The sequence below is a fragment of the Podarcis bocagei genome (genome assembly GCF_964188305.1).
Source record: "Podarcis bocagei genome assembly, chromosome: 10".
NCBI lineage: Eukaryota > Metazoa > Chordata > Lepidosauria > Squamata > Lacertidae > Podarcis > Podarcis bocagei.
Window position 1 is genome coordinate 63,333,101 of NC_138135.1, and position 17,448 is coordinate 63,350,548.

The 17,448-nt window shown below is 41.3% G+C and overlaps 1 protein-coding gene across 3 annotated transcripts in view; it reads left to right on the forward strand.

Moving 5' to 3' along the window:
* PLXNB2 (plexin B2) overlaps positions 1–17,448 on the forward strand; it is a 339,781-nt gene that overhangs the window by 91,606 nt on the left and 230,727 nt on the right. For 2 of the 3 annotated variants that reach the window (XM_081211370.1, XM_081211371.1), the window contains exon 2: positions 2,773–2,939. The gene's annotated coding sequence lies outside the window, so the exon portion shown is untranslated. Of the gene's footprint in view, positions 1–2,772; positions 2,942–17,448 lie in introns of all 3 variants that reach the window. The other variant, XM_081211372.1, reaches the window with a different exon arrangement.

A 17,448-nucleotide genomic window follows, 5' to 3' on the forward strand; every position in this document is an offset into this window, starting at 1 on the left:
GACGTGCTTTCGAACTGCTAGGTTGGCAGAAGCAGGGACCGAGCAACAGGAGCTCACCCTGTCACGGGGATTCAAACCGCCAGCCTTCTGATCGGCAAGTCCTAGGCTCTGTGATTTAACCCACAGCCCCACCCATGTCCCAGACAATGTTGCTACTCCCCCACTATTTCTGCACATGCATGCTTCTGTCCCATGATTCACCCATGATAGCGGCAGGAAATCACTTTATATGCCAACATACCACCCCAAATCGCTTCAAAGTATTCTCACAATTTTCGGGGCTCATGGGGTTCCAAATGGATTTTGCTGGAAGCAGTTAACATGGAAATGAATGCTAAATTTCCACTACTTTCTGCTAAAGTCCTGAAAGCAACTTCTATGTCGCATGAGAGCTCAACTATAGTGTGGAAATTGACAATTAAAGAAACTTTGGGGAACAGAATGCACTGCTGAGCAAATGAGTCCTGTCCACTCACTAGCCCCTTTCTGTGTGCATGCAAGGTGCATAGATAATATTAAGATAAAAGTCTCTCTCTAGGGGTAGACTAGATTGCCAGCGATGGTAGAAAGCCCTTCTAAATCACCTAGCAATTATGACAATGGTGGAGAATGTGTGTGTTAAGTGGGGATTTCTAGTACAAAGAGGCAATGAAATATACGTACTCCGTGCTGAAACAGTAAGAACTAGTCAGAGGAAATGGCTAAAGTCAATTGAGGGAGGAGGAAATGAGATCACAGTAATTCATACATAATATACAACTTGATGGCTTGAAAGACAGTTAGTGTTGACTTTAAGGGTGTGTGTGTGTTTTCTAAGGATATGAATGAAAGTAAGATGTTGCCTGATTATGTTGCAATGGTGTTCACTGGTTAACAAGTCTTCTGGAACAAATTTGAAAGCTGACTTTACTCCAAGTGAATTTGAGTCTAGGATGGTGGCAGTTGTTTTTTCTCTCTCTTATCTGTGTGTCTGGTCTATGCTTTTCGCTGTGTTTCTCACTCTTGTCCAGCTACTGTTGCAAATACCGTGCAGTTTTGTTTGCACACAAAAAAAGGACTGTGGAATCTGACGCCAGAAGCAAATGCCACTGGTATCTGAACTACCAGATTGTTTCATGTCTCGTTTTAATTGATGTTGCAGACAGAACATGGAGCGCAAAGGAGAATACACAATTTCATTTACCTCTATCAGTGTTTTTCTGGGCGGTTGATTGGAAAATGTCATAGGTGCTAGACAGGGTGGTGATGACTTTTCAATAAAGGGGAAGGATTGCAAGGGCTGGGCAAGATGGAAGAAGTTTCTCATTGTGCTTCTGTATTACTCTATGTATTATTAGTGCTGAGAATTATAGAGTAAAATAGGTCCTTGTCTGAAACTGGTTTTCAGTAGAATAGCTGAATTTGAGGCATGAGAAAGTTGTCATTACTTGCATTTTTACAACATAATGTCTTGTCAAGCTTTTAGGTTCGATTAATCTTGATAAATACATCTTGTTCCCCTGAGGAAAACTGACAGAAATTATTATTTTTTGTTAGTAGTGATGGCAAGATGTTCCGTTCTTAGTATTTTTAACTATATTCTTGCTAAATGAGTGGCGTTATAGGAATAAGTGAATTTATCCGTATCTTGTTGTTTTTTATATGCTGTATATATATAAATGCATGCCCTCACATTAAAGTGTAACTTCAGTAGAATCAGTTGCTGTAGATACCATTATAATGCATTTTCGTCTCAAAGTTCTTTGGATATAAGCCAAGGAGATTACAACAACACTGAAGTAATGAAACAATTAAATAGCCACATATAAGACTATACAAAGCAATACAGGACGTCATAAAATCAACAGCTGCAATTCAGTTCAAAGCCTTGTGGCACATGAAGGTCTTCACTGTGTCTGTATAAAACGGACAATGACACAAATACAGTGGTACCTCTGGTTGCGAATTAATTTGCACAAGGGTGTAGATTAGACAGAGAGACTGGGCCCAAGGCCACTCAGGGAGCTGGCTGAGTGGAGATTGACTCCCATTAACATCCTAGCCAATGCGCAAGTACAGTGGTAACTCTGGTTACGAACTTAATTCGTTCCAGAGGTCTGTTCTTAAGCTGAAACCGTTCTTATCCTGAGGCGCGCTTTCGCTAATGGGGCTTCCTGCTGCGCATGCGTCTCTGGCGCGTGATTTCTGTTCACATCCTGGGGCAAAGTTTGCAGCCAGGAGCAGCTACTTCCAGGTAAGCGGAGCTCCGTTCGTAACCAGAGGTACCACTGTATGTTTTTTCTGCCCAGACACTGAGGTCCTGCGCCGAGGGCCTTCTGGCGGGGCTTGACAAAATATAAAATAGATAAATCAAAGCAAAAACCATAAAACATTAACATTAAAGCAAAAATAACTGACATTCCAGTCTAACAATCGGTCCCAAAACTTTCAACTGAAACACATTAGATCTTAAAAAAAACAGGCATGTGTTGAGCCGACACCTAGGAGTGATTTATGACAGGGGCAACTGAATCTTTGTGGGAAGGGAATTCCTCGTCCAGGTTTCCATAACAGAGAAAGTTCTTCTTCTTGTTATTGTACCACAAACTATAGGTCTCAATGGAACTATGAGCAGGGCTTATCCCTGTGATCTTAAGGCATGGGCTAGCTGGCAATACAGGAAGAGGTCCTTCAGAGCAGAAACAATTTAGGGCATGCACGCATGCATGTGCATGTGCACGATTATTTGGCTTTTGATTATTATATAATTTTCTTTCTTTCCTTTATTGGCAGATCTGTCCAGAGCTACAGTTTTTGACTCCTGTGAGACCTGAAGGAAAAAATGGTTACATCAGTCTTCCTTCCGTATTTTTAGAGCATTTTATGGTATTTGAAGAAAACCTGAGGTTGAGTCTCTTCCCAGTGCTAAAGTTCAGAGATTGTCATATGACTCACTGCAGGTAAGAACTTGTTTTAACTTGTTTGCTTTCTGAGGAGTGTTTATGCAGTATGTGGGTAAATAATGTTATATTTCTTTTTTAAAAAATATATATATTTCCAATATGTAATTTTTAAATAGCCCTTGGAATGGCAAACCAGTTCTGGCATTTCTTACGTGTTTCCATTAATGATATCCCCTGCCCCCGAACGCTCTTGAGCTATGTTTCAGAGTTAGCACTTATTGCTTGCCTTACTTTATTTTATGGGGAGACCTTGGAATCATTGGTGATCCTATCTTCTATTAATAAGTTCTCTAAACCACTGTTAAAGGTATCTAAGACAGTGGGCATCTTGTTGTAGGGGTACAACTGTTTTCCGACCTTAAAGCTCTTCCTTGTGTTGCCATACACAATTTAGGCACTTGTAGTATATATGTGACGGTAGGTTTCTTTGATGGCTTCCTTCTTGGAATGTCAGGGAGCCCCCTGATGTCTTGGTATACTGTAAATATTTTATCAGTAGTAGCTGAATTGACCATTGTTGTTGATCTGATGATCATGCACGTGAGCGGGGGGAGTGTGTATAATAAGGTGGCAACGGATTGACCTGTGACTCTCTAGATCAGCAGTTCTCTTTTTTTATATAAAGTATTTATTAAAGTTTCACAAATTATACAGACAAACACAACAATACAAACAAACACAAACAAAAAAAGAACAAGTATAATTTCAAACCCTTATTTTCTTATAACTTACTTCTCCGACCTCCTCATACCTCCCCTTTCTGCATTCCAATTTCAAATTTTAATTCAGCAAATCCTCACCCTTAAATTTATCTAATTTTTAACCTTTCTTTTCTTTTAACTTAATCCTTACAACTGTAATCCAGTTATTTTCTAAACCAGCATCATTCTAACATTCATTAATTTTACAATGTTTCTTAAGGTAGTTCTTAAATTTCTTCCAATCTTCTTCCGCTGTCTCTTTTCCCTGGTCTCGGATTCTGCCAGTCATTTCTGCCAGTCCCATATAGTCTATCACCTTCATCTGCCATTCTTCCAAGGTGGGTAGATATTGTGTCTTCCAGTACTTTGCGATCAGTATTCTTGCTGCTGTTGTAGCATACATAAAAAAAGTTCTATCCTTCTTTGACACCAATTGGCCGACCATGCCCAGGAGAAAGGCCTCTGGTTTCTTCAGGATCTAGATCAGCAGTTCTCAACCTGTGGGTCCCCAGATGTTGCTGGACTACAACTCCCATCATTCCTGAGCTCTGGCCTTGCTAGGTAGGGGTGATGGGAGTTGTAGTTCTACAACATCTGGGGACCCACAGGTTGAGAGAGGCTGCTCTAGATCATTCTCCCTAGAGATCATTCTCATGCCATTAATTTATTTACTCAAATTTCCCTATGCCGTTTGTTTGTTTACTTAATTTATACCACGCCCTTCATATAGGGGTGCAAGGTTTTCCCTAGGCAAATATTTGAGGCACATTTCATTCTTGTGCAAAGGCCATGTGGAATATATGATAACTATTTGCAAGCACTCACACACCTGTATGTCTCAGAGGGTAGTTTCCCCCCCTTGCTGTTATGTCCCATTAGTCCTATTAACACTGTAGGCAACATGCAGTCCCATGGGCCATACCCAGCTGCGTAGTTTTCAGGGCCTTTTACCCTGAAAGAATGAGATTGCAGTGGAGCTGCCACACAACAATTGGCAGCATGGAGATGTACAAGCGGTGGCAAGGGTCTTGGCAGGCTCATGGGGGATTGGCACCTTGTTCTGCCTACCCCAATTGCCCATTTTCACGTTTCGCGACACTGGTTGCAGAATGATGTCTAAGGTTCTTCTAGCTGCTAGGTTGCTGCCGTTTTTACTTTCATCCCTAATTAGTCCATTGATAGTCCATAAACCAACTCTTTCGAGGAATGACAACTGTAGCCATGGAGAACAACAAGAAACAGCCTCAGCCATAAGAATAATATGACGCTTGACAAAAAAAAAAAAAGTTAAGTGAATTTGGCGTTTGTGATTGTTAATGAGAAAGTGTATTCTGTCATGAAGCACATAACCAGCTGCATATGAAGGACTTTTTTGTGTTAGTATAGATAGTGCAGCACAGATTTAAGCTTCCCCTTGGGAATAATTTGATGAAAACATCTGCCTGCAATTTGCAGGCACCTGACAAGCAAAACCGAAGAGAAAATTTAATTATGGAAGCTAGATTCATACAATGTGGTTAAATGCAGAGAGCGTGGTTTAACAGTCCTTACTTAGAGGACTATGTGACCCGAATACTGAGACAGAGATTGCCTGACTATGTTTTCAATACTTAAAAACATTGACTTTACTTCTATAACCTCAATTGGGTGCTAATTATAGAGAATTTTAAGTTTTACTCTGGGTCTTCGGGAGCATGAGAACCTCAAAAGAATACTATAAAAGGTTTGACTAGGCCGTAGGAGATTCAAATCCCTGGCCAGTCATCAAGCTGACCTTGGTTCAGTCACTATGTCTCTACCGAAAACTACCACACAGGTTGGCTATGAAGATAAAAACCACTCACCTTCCACTGAGGTGGAGGAAACCCTTCATCGTCCTTTGAGCTTGTTGGAGAAAAGATGGGATAGAAATGTAATTTAATTTAAAAATAAGTTCGATTAGTGGTGGTGGTGGTGGTGAAGACCTGGAGAAAGGCTTCTGATGAGGATCCCAAGCTGAACTTGGCAGCACAGGCACCCCCAAACAAGTCACTACCTGACAACTGATTGCACTTTGTAGATTAGTAAGTTCAGCATTAGCTTGGGGTAATGATGAGGTAACTGACAAACTATTTGCTGCTACCAAGACTCATTCTGAATCAGTCTTTGCAGGACATGTTGGCATATGTGGCCTGGTTTGCATGCAACATGCAACCATAGTTAGTAAACTATGATTGAGCATGCATGAGCACTTTGCCCCCCCCCCCCCCATTTCTTGACTGCTATGTGATCAGGGAAGCAAACTACATTGAGAAAACTTGTGAGTTTGTTTTCCTCCGAACAAACCATAAGTTGACACCAATTTCTGTTATATCTGCAACCCCAATTTCTCTTAATCATTATGGCATGGCCAGTGTAAAACTTGTTTTGGGAAAAAGTAAACAGCACCTGCATATGACATAGTTTTCTTTTTGGCTCCTTTCATATTAACAGGAAATATTTTGATTCTCTTAGTTATTGCCTTTTGAAGTCTTCGGGAGGGTATTTTTGTGCCTCAGGAGTCTTGGCATCTGATTCCATTGATGGACCCTGTGTGCAAATCATTTCAAGTCCTGCAAAATGGAATGCAGGTTTCCACAATATTGATACCTACTAGGAGAAATAGAATCATAATATTGTCAAATGCAATTAACCTTAAAAACTCCTTGAAATCTACAGGATTGTGTTGTTCAATTCATTAATCTGAATTCCTTGTTAAAGGACGAGTCTGACTTTGATTAAAACTCCCAGCTTCGTTTTTAAAAGCTCTCCTTGAAAACAGGAGCCAAATTCTCAAGGTTATTTTATCAAATATTTTGAACACTCCTATATTTAAATGAATTATTTTAACACTTAGAATAGTATTTTAATCTGCACTCAATAAAACACCCGTTAGCTTCTGAAAAATTGCTTGGCATTTGATGGGGGGAGTGCAGCCTTTTACCGCTGTTGAGAAAAGAACACATTAAAGATGCATTCGGATCCCAACGGGTATTGATAAAATACTTCACCTGGGAACTGTTGATGGGATTAGCTGGGAGGAGGGGAGGGAGGGAGGGAGGTGCTTCGACAAAGGCACTTTGAGAAAGAGCCGAGCATCATCAAAGAGTATTGCTGTATTATTTCCAAGCAGCTTTTTTCAATCAGAAATTATTAGTCAACATAAATCTCTTAACTTTTTGGAAGTGCTTTAACAGCATGCATGTTGTAATCCTCTTTTCGCCCCCTAGCAACATCTAATTTTAAAGGTTTTACATTTCTGTTTCACAGATACTGGTACATAAGTCTTCATATATTTATAGTAAGTTATTATGCCAGGACCAACTAATGGAGTGCTTTCTTTTTCTAATTATGGGGAAGGAATGGGTCCCGGGGGATGCAGGCTAGATTGCCAGTAGCAGCGGCGGAGTGAAAACTCAGTAGGCAAATAAAACATGCTCATAGTGCGAAGGGTTGGGCACTGCAGAATTGGCAGAAAAATACCATCAGTCTGTTGTTTTAGCTTCATCTTAGTTAGCAGAAGGGTCATTCCATATCAAGTGATCCAATTTTTTTACCTCATGTCATCCAATTTTCTTAGTATTTTATACAGTAGCTGAATGATCCAAATCCAATTTTAAAATCTAAAATTATTATTATTTATTTCATCCTGTTTTTGAGTTAGGAGGGGTTGAAATTTCAAAAAAAACAAAACGGGGGGGGGGGGAGAGAATTTTGGCCTTGCCGGACTACACAAGAACCTTCAGCCCAGAATTGAGATATTTCAAAACTAAAAATACCAAGCTCTTCAGAACTTTGCAGGCTTCAATATGATATGTTGCATGATCGGCTTACTTTAAAATTTAAAGATAAGCTGCAAAATTTAACATTTTAAGAAGTGATTTAAAAACGTATATGATTTAAAAATTCCAAAAAATGTATTGATCATTTAATATTTTTTTTATTTCATCTTGGGATCTTAATGGATTCACATTTTTTTAAAAAAATACATTTTGTACATACATGTCTGCCTTATTGGGTTCTGTTTAGGATAAATGGGTCTTGTGGGAGTAAAATATAACAGAATAAACAAGACTTCAAACTATAATATCAATTACCTAGAATGTGAAAAAAGGTTGGGGGAAGGACAACATGTTATATTTTGATGCTATACTGTTCTGAAAGTCAGTAATACCATAAGGTGCACTTTGCCCAATAAAAGTCTGCTTCTGAATCAAAGTTACCAACTTGGTCTGGGGTCTCACTGCTTTCGCCTGGAAGTGTGCAGGTGTTTTTTGTCCAACAGCTAAAGAATGCCGAACAATATAGCCATGTTGGTCAGTACAGTGGTACCTCTGGTTACATACGCTTCAGGTTACAGACTCCGCTAACCCAGAAATAGTGCTTCAGGTTAAAAACTTTGCTTCAGGATGAGAACAGAAATCGTGCTCTGGCGGCGCGGCAGCAGCAGGAGGCCCCATTAGCTAAAGTGGTGTTTCAGTTTAAGAACAGTTTCAGGTTAAGTACGGACCTCCGGAATGAATTAAGTACTTACCCGAGGTACCACTGTATAGGACGTAATATCCCCACAGCTTTTTTTGGGGGGGGGATATATATTGTAAGCGACATTTTTATATAAAATCCCATAAACCTAGTTTGTACTTCTGCGTATCAAATAACTTAAACTTGGTTCTTTGCAAATTAATGAACTTGTGGAAAAATTAATCTCTGCAATCTTGGAACCCTTCATTAACTTTCTCGGTGCAAATTATTCTGCCGCTGTCTGTACAGATTAAAACCGAACTGTCTGAAGGGGGAATAAAGAAAGTAATTAATGAAACGGAAAGATCACCTTCCTATTAGCCTAAAGTAGGGCTGATAACATTTCATATTCTTGGATGTTAGTATCAATATTCCAAGAGCTAGAATCAGATATTACATTGCTAAACCTGCTTGGAACTAAGGAAATATTCCAAGTGTATTTTCTGATGGGGATTTCAGGATCCATGCATATGAAACAGAGATGTGTGAAACTGTTGATACATTGTCAGAGTTTCTTGTAGAGCAGTGGCTTCCAAACTTATTTGTCTTACTGCCCTCTTTTCAGAAATAAATAAAGAAAATAAATAAATAGAACCCCCCCCCCGTAAATCTACCTTCTTTAAGCGAACAAACAGAAAGATGCTGTGACAAATTTGTGTTCTTTTATCTATCTATATTTCTACCTATGTCCTATGACATAGTAAAGAAAGATGTTGTTGTAAATAGACAGGCAAACTGTGATCTACTTCCCGGGCCTGGGTGAAGCTGAAAAGGGTTCAGTCAAGCCCGGGGAAAACCCCTCACCTCCAGCATGAGCGCTGGATCCAAACGGCACCCAACCTGGCGTTAAGCATCATATTATTATTATTATTATTATTATTATTATTATTATTATTATTATTATTATTATTATTTACACCCCACCCATCTGGCTGGGTTTCCCCAGCCACTCGGGGCAGCTCCCAACAGAATATTAAAAACATGATAAAACATCAAACATTAAAAACTTCCCTCAACAGGGTTGCCTTCAAATGTCTTCTAAAAGTCAGATAATTGTTTATTTCCTTGACATCTGGTGGGAGGGCGTTCTACAGGGCAGGCACCACTACTGAGAAGGCCCTCTGCCTGGTTCCCTGTAACCTCACTTCTCGCAGGGAGGGAACCGCCAGAAGGCCCTCGGAGCTGGACCTCAGTGTCCGGGCTGAATGATGGGGGTGGAGATGCTCCTTCAGATATACTGGGCCGAGGCAGTTTAGGGCTTTAAAGGTCAGCACCAACACTTTGAATTGTGCTCGGAAACATACTGGGAGTCAATGTAGGTGTTTGAGGACCGGTGTTATATGGTCTCGCCAGCGACTCCCAGTCGCCAGTCTAGCTGCCGCATTCTGGATTAGTTGTAGTTTTCGGGTCACCTTCAAAGGTAGCCCCACATAGAGCGCATTGCAGTAGTCCAAGCAGGAGATAACCAGAGCATGGACCACTCTGGCGAGACAGTCCGCGGGCAGATAGGGTCTCAGCCTGCGTACCAGATGGAGCTGGTAGATAGCTGCCCTGGACACAGAACTGACCTGTGCCTCCATGGACAGCTGTGAGTCACAACAGATGAAACATGTACGGACTGTTTTTCAGAATTTCCTTTTCTTCTTTATGCTTCAACCACCACCTTATTTTTATTCAGTGCCCCCTCCCATTGTACCTCAGGCCACTGTACTGCTCCCTGGGGCAGTATCATCCAATTTAGGAAACACCGCTATAGAGCTTTCTGAGGCTTGAATTAGAACTTTCCTGGATTTCCATTAAAAAAAGCCTGTAGAACCCAGAAAACACTTTCTGGGCCAATTCAAGGGTTTGAAAAAGTTTGGACTTCTGGTCTCCAATGCCCTTCCCTGATCTTCCTCTTTCCCCCTGTTGTCAGCATGGAAGCAGCAATGAGGAATGGAGAGGTGAAAATGGATGATGATGATAATAATAATAATAATAATAATAATAATAATAATAATAATAATAATAATAATAATAATGCTTTTCTTCTCTCCTTACATCCTCTACCCCAGGGGTCAGCAAACTTTTTTAGCAGGGGGCCGGTCCACTGTTCCTCAGACCTTGTGGAGGGCAGGACTATATTTTGAAGAGAGACAAAATGAACGAATTCCTATGCCCCACAAATAACCTACAGATGCATTTTAAATAAAAGGACACATTCTACTCATGTAAAAACACGCTGATTCCCGGACTGCCCGTGGGCCGGATTTAGAAGGCGTTTGGGCCGGATCCGGCCCCCCGGCCTTAGTTTGCCTACCCATGCTCTACCCCCATTCCTCAGCTGCTGAGATGCTGTGAACTGTGGTAGCTGTAATTCTTTCAGTAGCTCCTGTGGATTATATGCTTTGCCTGTACATGGAGAACTTGGGAGGTAAGCAAGAGGTTAAGCCAATAAGAGACTAGTAAATCACACTATGTCTTGAGATCAAGAAGAGCTACTGCTGGTCTGTGTACTGTAGACAATCCCTAGCTAGATGGCCCAGTGGTTTGAGTTTGTATAAGGCAGCTTCCTTTATTTTGTTCCTTCGTTTTCTTACCCACCCTTGTCATAAGGACCCAGGCTGAGTTGCAACAATAGAATCTACAACAAAGAAAACAAAACCATTGACAGGGATAAATGTGGCCTAGGAGTAAGGGCCAAGGCTCATGTGTCCAGGGACCAATGACAAGAAGTTGAAAACTGTAGTAGGGAACTGATAAGTTGTAACAACAAGTTCCCACCCACCTACTTTTAAAGCCAAGGCGGGTCATGTCTCTATTCCTGTTGGAATGTCTAGTATGCAAGTGGGTGCTTTGTTTATGTCTTTCTCTGAAGACATCAGAGCCCTTCCCAGACACCAACAGTACTGTCTCTCCCACAGAGCCAAGGTATACATCTCCTTCTCTCTACTTGCCATTCCTCCTGTCAGAGGCGTAGGAAGGACAGGTGGTACCCGGTGCAGAAAATTTCTTGTCACCCCTCCCCCCCCCCACACATTGATTGATTGATTGATTTTTGCCTGCAAAAATGGTTTTACGTTATTTCATATTTTCTTACAAAGGAAATAATAATAATAATAATAATAATAATAATAATAATAATAATAATAATAATAATAATATTTTATTTATATCCCGCCCTCCCTGGCCAAAGTCGGGCTCAGGGTAGCTAACATCAGATACCTAACACTGGTATAAAATCAAACAATTTTGGAGGAGGGTCAAAACATTAAGTGGTATGCATGAAATTTCATATATAGCTATATAATCCCTAGTGTAGTAACATAAGACCTTTGGAGCAGGCATTTTAAAAAAATATATATTATGAACCGCCCTTGATAATTTGTCACCCCCCTCCATGATGGTACCCCGGGCGGCCCACCCCCTCCCTTCCTACGCCCCTGCCTCCTGTTTCATGACATGCAGCTCACTGAAATACCAAGCTGGCCTGCGTTCCGTACACCAGTGCTTCCCAAACTTGGGTCTCCAGCTGTTTTTGTACTATGACTCCCATCATCCCTAGCTAGCAAGAACAGTGGTCAGGGATTATGGGGATTGTAGTCCAAAAACAGCTGGCGACCCAACTTTGAGAAACACCTCTCTACAATAACAAACATGTTCCTATGTTCAGAATCTTTGTCCATATCTAGACCTCTTGATTATGTGTGGGGATAGAATTTAGGCTTGAACATGCGTTGTGAACATACACTTTGACTTGTTTTATGATACTTCCATCACTGAATATAATTTATTGCGTTGTGTTTTAATTTTTTGCCTCCCATTGTTGAAACTATGTGTGGGGACCGAGTGGATATGAATACCTGATGGGTGGAACTGTACCGTGAAAAAATGTACCACGTTTTATTTAGAAGGAAACTGACCGGTACAAATTGGCAAATGGTGGTCAAGTAAGAGCATATGGTCTAGAAGGGCTTCCACCTTGGAGACCGCACCTTCCATTGCAGGGGAGGTCCCTTAAAAATGCTATTTTTGCACTGCTGGGTTTCTGTGTTGCCCGGAGAGACGTTGAAATTGTGCAGATTTGCTTCCTCATTCTCAGTGCTTCTCCAGAAGAAAATGAGAAGTTATGTAGGCCAGTAGTAAAATAAAAAGAATGGGTACAGTATATCAAGCTGGAGGGGGAAACTGCGACTTAGGAGATGAGAGGACGTCAGCTAGTTTTGGTAAGTTCTCCTAATGTGTTCGCCAAGTAATGGAATCTACCAGAATTATGCTGGTTGGTGGCTTTATTTTGCTTTCTTAAAAAGAAAGAGATAGAATTGAAGCATTTACACAGACTTGTTAGAATCAGCTTAATTTGGCATGCCTGCTTTTTCTTCAACATTTTCTTTGTTTATACCTGTTGAGCTTTAAATTCTCAGGATATTGAATGTTTATCTGTAGTGTTTCAATTTTTTTTCCTCAATTGAGAGAATGTATCTTTAACATAAGTGATTCAGCTTAATGCTTTTCAGTATATTATTTAATGGGCACAAGCAAAAGTTTTTACAGGTTTTTTTGTTTTGTTTTGTTTTTGCCGACAATGTTTGTAGATTAGTCCCCGAAGTGTTGTGGAAGTGTTTTCTGCTTCCGTGAGCATATCTATTTAGAATATTGATCTCTCTGATAAAGTCAAGGAGGGTTTCCTTGTTAGGAATTTTAAATATATATAATATTGGAGTCCTGCTCTGCTCTGGGTAGTGCAAGTAGCGCTTTAATATGCTTCTCTCCCCTCAGAAAGAGTTTGCATTTTGTTTAAGAGTGAGAGAGAACCGAGGAGCCATAAATTAAACAAATAATTGTCCTCCTGAAATAATGGATTTTCTTTCTTTTTTTAAGCATGGGGTTTCAGCCACATTCATGTGACTGAAAGGTTGCAGCTGAATCTAGTATTATAACTGCACATTTGTACTGATTTAATTGCAGGGTGCAAGCACATCATTATCCTTGAAAGCACCCAATGATACCCTGACTTTTTTTTAATATATCACATAAAGAATCTCTTCACAGTAACGGCCATTAAGTCACTGGCAGTATGATGACAAGATTGCAGGGTTCAATTTCCTTTCCCTTCTTCCAAAAAGAAAAAAAAGGAGGAGGAGGAGGAAGCGAAACTGGTGCACATGTGACCCATGAATCAGACAATGCCATGTGCTCCAAGATAAGAATAGAAAAGCTTTGGACACTTTTTATGTATATTCATTGTTTGACAATGTAATGTGTATAGCAGTCAATGTGGAAACTGAGAAAACCGCTAATATGCTGCAAACATTTAAACTCCCTAATTAAAAGGCTCCTGTGAGCCCAAAGTGTTCACCCACAAATGAGGCAGTGGCTGTGCCTCTGTATGATTCACTGCTTTCTCCTTCCTTCAGATCAGCTTGTGCCGGGGACAGGTAAATTCTGCCGCGTTGCTTTGTCTAGTATGATTGGATCATTCAATCATTCCCGGCGCAGAATTATCTGCTATCAGAGGAGTTCACCATTGCACACAGCATGGGAATGACTGTAGTAAATTGGAGAGTATAGCTGTGCTGGCAGCTCTTTTGTGTGTGTGAGAGACACCACTCACCAGTAAGGTGCCCATGGCAGCCATTTTTGAGCTCAGAGTATATCCCCTACATAACCTCTGCCTAGCCCTTTAGTTGCCAAAGACTGTTGAATCAGGCAGAGGCCTTTTTACAACACAGCCAGCTCCACTGTGGAGTAGGAGGGAGAGTCTAGCACAGGGGTAGGCAACCTAAGGCCCAGGGGCCGGATGCGGCCCAATCGCCTTCTAAATCCGGCCCACGGACGGTCCGGGAATCAGCATGTTTTTACATGAGTAGAATGTGTCCTTTGATTTAAAATGCATCCCTGGGTTATCTGTGGGGCCTTCCTGGTGTTTTTACATGAGTAGAATGTGTGCTTTTATTTAAAATGCATCTCTGGGTTATTTGTGGGGCATAGGAATTTGTTCATTATTTTTCCCCCCAAAATATAGTCCGGCCCACCACATGGTCTGACGGACAGTGGACCGGCCCATGGCTGAAAAAGGTTGCTGACCCCTGGTCTAGCACAGACTATGGGTCTTGTTGGCCTGTATGAGGTCTCAGTTGGATTTAGCAACTTCTTGAGATCCTATAGCTACCATAGAGAGCTTCAGGTAGCAAAGTTCACTTGGATCTGTCTAAGGTCCCATTTTTTTCTGCGCTCTGCGGAAGAGAGCTTTTGACTTGACTTTATCTGTTTGACTGGCCTTACCTGACACAACTTGCCCTTTGCTTACATTGAAAAAACTCCACCGGCCTTGACATGACCTCACCAGATACTACTTGCTTCCCCTGCAATCCTCAAATGCCCACAAGACAGGATACCCTTACGAGGGTTGCTGAGAGAATCTTTTGCAAAATTATTTGGACAATCAAAGCACCGGGTGTTACAGTTCTTCACTCAGTTCCATCTATTTCCTTCACTGAATACCTATAATTAATGTTTCATTTATTAGTCCACCTCTATTCCAAGCTTCAGCCAGGTACCGTATTTTTCGCTCTATAAGACTCACTAGACCACAAGATGCACTTAGTTTTTGGAGGAGGAAAACAAGAAAAAAAATATTCTGAATCTCAGAAGCCAGAACAGCAAGAGGGGTCGCTGCGCAGTGAAAGCAGCAATCCCTCTTGCTGTTCTGGCTTCTGTGATAGCTGCGCAGCCTGCATTCACTCCATAAGACGCACACACATTTCCCCTTACTTTTTAGGAGGGAAAAAGTGAGTCTTATAGAGCAAAAAATACGGTAATACTGTATAGCTTTAAAACTTTTTTTAAATGGTAATTCATTTATAAATCATTTGCAACTTGCTTCTTCCAGCCAGCTAGGATTCTTGGAGCAGCTTACCACAAAAAAATAATGGCGACGATCTCATCATGGAGGCATCAGAAATAAAGTGAACTCTCAAAGGATCTCTGAGTGCCCCCAGGCTTATTATGGTCTTCAGTTGGACTTCAGTTTTTCTTTTAGCAAACCAAGTGGTCATATTTCACAATATTTGCAATCTGCTTCTAAAGAATGTTCTCTTCTTTTAGTTCTCAAAAATCAGCAACTCTGGAAATAAACAGTGATTCTTGCTCAGCTGCCTCTGATTCACTCACTGGTGAATCAGTTTGGTGCCAGTTACAAGACTGGTTCTCTGATGCAAAATGTGGACATTTCAAAACACGGTTGTGAAGGAGAGAAGAGTAAAGTTATATTTTGGGGGGCGGCGGCATTGCATGAAAGCCTGATTATCCCCCCCCCCTTTTCTCTAAAACTGTAGCTCTGGGATAGCCAATGTGGTCCCCTGCACCTGCTATTGGACTACAACTCCCATCATCCCTGACCATTGGCCATGTCAGCTGGGACCGATGGGAGTTGGAGCCCAACAACATCTGGAGGACCCCTGCTGTAACTTATCTACTGAAACTCTTATCACCTTGCCTTACTGCGCTAACACTGGTTGCACTAGGATGTAACACTATACCATGGTTTATTGGAAAGAGGGCTAACCTGTGGCCTTCCAGACATTACTTGACTGCTATAATCCCTGACAGTAGACCAAGCAGAGTTGGTCTGATGGGAGTTGGAGTCTAACAACTGAGTTAGCCACCCTGAGTTAGGGTTATGAGGATGAACTGCAGTGAGCTTAGGCTCAGGTGCTAACCCACATGTCAGAAGTGCGTGCAGAAGCCAGGCCATGTGACCAGGACTGGGGCCTTCCTAAGTTTGTTCTGAAGAGGCAAGGTGCGGCCCCACAGGTGAGGCCAATTAGTAACTCACAGCACCTGGTGGCAAGAGCCGGGAAGGAATACAAGGGCTGCATTTCCCTTCGGCTCTTTGCCACAGCAACACGTTCCCTGCCTTGCTGCATTTGGTTCCTTGACTCCTTGACTCTTGGACCCTTGACTTCATTGCTCCTTGCTTCTTGACCCTCAGACCCTTGGCTTCTTGACTCCCAGCGCTCTGACCCTCGGACTCTTGGCTTCCCGACTCCTGGCTTCTGGACTCTCGTTCCTGCTCTCACCCCGCCATCTTGCCCCTGGTCCGGACGTCCCTAGCTGGGACTTCGATCGCCCGTGAACCGGACCGTGACACCACTCTTTCTCCAGTGAGGCCGTGAGGAAGAGTTTATAACCTTTTGCTTCTATTTTAAACTAACTGTAGTTCGCTGTGTCATCTAGATAAACTGCTGCTAGTCTTAACTATGTTAGTGGAAGCAATCCAGTTTGTTTACAAAGCTGGCTGCTGTCCCCCAACCATAGGCAAGATTAACTGAAGTTTAGGGATGACAAAAATGTTAGAGAAGTGGTTAATTGAAAAAAATAAAGTGGAAGCTTCTTTGATCCAGCAGGCAGCATTGTAATTCCAGTTTTAGGCAGCAATTCCATTTCAGGCGAGGGGAGTATATGAAACAACTGCACCTAATATTAGTTAAACTAGTTCAGACTGTAAATAACAAAGATTTTCTAGCTACGACTAGAGAAAGTTCTCTGTGTGGCCCTCTGCCATATCATCTTCAGCGAAGGGAATCTTGTCCTTCTGTGGTCTAAACAAGTAACGTTTGTATTTCTTATACCAGTGGTTTGATACCTATGGAACCTTATGGCACAGAAAATACAACAGCAGAATCATATCACTATCTGCTTAGGAGTAAGTTCCATTAAGTTCAAAGGGCCTTACTCCCAAGTAATCATTTTGGACTGCAGCCTTGGTGTAAGAACTGGCATAGAGTTTGCACTACTAACCAATAAAGTCACTAGTTTGATCTCACCTTGATTATGAACTCAATAGATAGCCTTAATATTGAACCACCTTGTTGTGTTATGGTAAAGAATTCAATAAGGTAATGTCCTATATAAATGTAAAGAAATTGCCATGCTCAATTAAAAATTAGGCTGATTTACTTGGCCAGTAAAATCTCTATCTCATACTCTATGAACTATCTAAATCAAGGTGAGGAGCAGATCTCCTGGTAATTGAAGATTTACTTAACTTATTGAAAATAGAAACTAGAATCCACATTCCTGAGAGCTAAATTAAACTGTATTGGCTTTGTGAATATAACAATATATTAAGCTGTCATAATTCAAATGGAAGCCACATTCATTAAAAACATCGCTCACTCCCATTAGTTTAAGGAAGCAAATAGTTTAATGATTTATATCAAATCATATAATTGATTTAGTTCTGCAGCTGGTGTTGGGCAAGATGGTGTAGTGCTTTCCGGTAC